The sequence below is a fragment of the Oryzias melastigma genome, linkage group LG8 (assembly GCF_002922805.2).
Source record: "Oryzias melastigma strain HK-1 linkage group LG8, ASM292280v2, whole genome shotgun sequence".
In the NCBI taxonomy this organism is placed as follows: Eukaryota; Metazoa; Chordata; class Actinopteri; order Beloniformes; family Adrianichthyidae; genus Oryzias; species Oryzias melastigma.
Window position 1 is genome coordinate 24,976,821 of NC_050519.1, and position 3,378 is coordinate 24,980,198.

The 3,378-nt window shown below is 41.6% G+C and overlaps 1 long non-coding RNA gene across 1 annotated transcript; it reads left to right on the forward strand.

The window, feature by feature from the left end:
• The first annotated feature begins 1,151 nt into the window (after window positions 1-1,151).
• LOC118599019 lies at window positions 1,152-2,908 on the forward strand. Its single transcript, XR_004948275.1, has 2 exons — window positions 1,152-1,300; window positions 2,423-2,908. It is a non-coding gene; the product is annotated as an uncharacterized LOC118599019 (long non-coding RNA).
• Window positions 2,909-3,378: the final 470 nt, after the last annotated feature.

The window sequence follows — 3,378 nt, forward strand, 5'->3', positions numbered from 1 at the left end:
TTTACATCCGCGGTCTCGTGGTCGAGGCGTGGAAAGAGGCAGACGGTTGCAATAAACTCACTCCTGATTGGCGACAGTACTTCCTGTTGATTCCATGACTCAGCTATGACTCGGACCAATTGCTGGAAATTGTTTGCAAATGGCGGTATCCGTTTCAGGAATTGACGGTGAAAGCGGCGGCCTACTTTCACGAGGAGAGGAAGTAATGCATTTCCAATGGGGGACCTCATTGCTCGCTCTGTCCATTATTTTTTACAGTCTATGGTTCCGCCTGCCTGTGTTGGGGGTTGGTTTGAGATGGCCGGTGTAGGTAGCAGATGTGCTCCGCCTGTCAGATCGGCTCGGGGGCTTGCGACTAGTGATGACGTCTCAATGTTTGATTGGCTGTACACCGATTTGAATTATAAATAAATTCCCGTTTGTTCACTTGAACGTTTGTTCACACACTAGCAAGCAAATACACTTCTACGGACAAAAATTGATTACTTTTACCAGGAAATTCAGCACTATTTAGCACAAGGGACGTATCATAGCCTCACCATCAGCTCAAAAAATCCAGAGAGCAGAAAGGCCACCATTCGGAAGCCGTCAAAGAATTACACAATTAAAAGTAAGTGCTAAGTAAAGTTGACTTCATGTTAAAGGCTTTTTTCAATTCACATTTGTAACAAATATATGCCACTACTTTTGTATAAGAAGCTTTTCCCAATATAATTACTCATCATACGTGTATAAAATCATGTTCTATTTTCGCGTTGTATTAGATGAACAATTGTATTACAACTACAACAGCAATCTGCGCTTGGTCGTGTTTCAAGCGCAGGTTTGCGACATCTGAAAAAGTTGCCACGACGACCTTGGCAGCGGGGGTCACCCTGGCAGAAACCGTACATTGGAGAAGGTTCTAGCATCCTACCATTGGAAAACTGTACGGGAGGATGTGAAGAAATGGGTACGATATTTTGACTTGTTGAGCTGTTTGTTCGTCAGAATGATAATTTGATGTTCTCACTGTAATTGCTCATTAAACCAGATTATATTACAAAGTTATATGCAAATTTAGATACATTTCTCTTAGCTTGGTTATTAGTTTGATCCAAATGTACATTATATTTTGAGAGAATTAGTATAAATTCATGTAATGCCCTATTTCAAAGGCTGAAGAGTGTCCCCGCTGTTAGCATCACGAAACAGTGAAAACTGTTGCTCCTGTACTACATCCCATTAAAGTTCAGGAAGCTTGGAGTGTCCTTGGGATGGATTTGATTGGTCCCCTTCCTACCACCGCAAAGGGCAAAAGGTAGCACTAGATTTTGTGTCTGTGTGTAAGTTCATCTGACGTTAATATACGCAGATGTTGAATTAAGAAAATTAAACAACAGAACATGACAGTCGTGGATGCAACATATGTTAAAAGTAGAGCTGTCAGGCGATTCAAATTTTTAATCGCGATTAATCGCATTGTCCAGGGTTAACTCGCGATTAATCGCAAATTTACATGTGGCCTTTTTTTAAGGAAAAAAATGTGTGGTTCGTGGAATTTAGCAGTTCTACATTAATTATGAAAACAAGAATGACAATATTAATAGTTTTCATCAGAAATACTTTATTTTGTAACATTGTATTGAGATAAACTTTCTTAACAATAAAAGGCTGTAACATAAAATGCCTAACAAAAGCCCAAGTGCAAGTGAAGGGCATTTTAAACTTAAAACTTCAATCAACGTTCAGTAGAATAAAATAAAAAACATCAAAAATAACATTTCCATAACACTTTCATGTTCATTTTTTGTCAGGACCAAATCTTTTCCTCCTCTGCTGAACTACAGTAATAAATGAAATAGAGATTTATCATTTCCAATTAACTTTTGTTTTTTAAAACATTAAAGACTGAGAAAAGCGGGATACACTGTGGATAGTTTGACAGTCTGTTACTGCCGCCGCGTTCTCTGGCTGCAGCTCGATGCAGCGACGTGTCCAGCGGAGCTCACGGATGAATATGCCGGCAGACAGACCGCTATGCTGGGGCTGGATCACGCTTAAACCTCCAGAACATTTAAAACGTCCCCCGGTCCGCTTGCTGTCCGGAACGTCCGCAGCTCTCGGGACGCGAGCCGGTACCACCAGACGTGGTACTGGACGTGAACCGGAGACGAGTTTGAGTTCAGGAGCTCTCCAGGTCCTAGCTCCGGCCTGTTTTAGCTAGCAGCTCGGAGGTTGGAGACCTGCCGGTGATCTAGAGAGAGCAGCCGGTGAGTTAAAGGGGGGACGCCCGCGCGCGGTATGGAAAGGCACGTATGAGAAAGTCCGCGATTAATGCGTCAAAAAAATTTTCGGTGTCAAGCACACGTCAGATTAATGCGTTTTTAACGCGACAAATCTGACAGCCCTAGTTAAAAGCTATCCAACTCTTATGTTGCAGGTTCATTCTAACTGCCACAGACCTGTTTACAAAGTGGGTGGTTGCAAAAATCCCTCTACACCAAAACTGCCACAGAGGTGTCCAGACAAATTGTCAACATCATGTATTACTTTGGACTTGTGGAGATGATCATCACTGATCAAGGGCGGGAATTTGTGAATGATGTATAGCTACCTATATAAAAACATTGCATTAGCAGCATTGAATATTTGGAATGAATTGTACTTAATCTGTCTACAGGTCAACCGTGGTGTTTTTGAGGCTTTGGGAGTGAAACACTGCATAACATCAGCCTACCATCCCCAGGCCAACGGACAGGATGAGCGCACCAATCGCAACATAAAAACAGCGCTTGCGAAATACTGTTGGGAGGACAAAAACGACTGGGACATCTATTTAAGGGGAATAGTGGCAGGCATAAACACATCTAAGCAGGTAACATTGTGTAAAAATGTGTGAAAGAACCATGTTCACTCAGACAAAAAACGTTATCATGATTGTTGTTGTTTTATTTTATTTTTTTTATAAACAGAGATCAACCAAAAACACACCATATTGTGCCTTTTTTGGAAGACGCCCTCGTACAGCCGGTGTGATAAATGCTACACAAGAAGAGGGCAATGACAAAGGTGTTGTTGTGCAAGAGGAGACGGAAGAACACCTGGAGGCCAAGATTGCAGACGTGGTTGATTTACATGCAAAGGTTATGGCAAAATAGAAATGCATGCATCTAAGATTCTTAAATGTGATGTTCTAAAAAATAATTTCATAAGTCTGTATATTTTCTCAGATTTGCCAGAACATAACACATGCACAGGAGAGACAAAAGAGGGAATATGAAACAAGAAAAAAGCGGAACGTGAAATCCTTTGTCTTCAAAGTCGGTGATGAGGTCCTTAAAGCGAACAAAAGAAAGGAAGGCCCAAAAGGAGGACGCCTGGACGAAAACTGGTCTG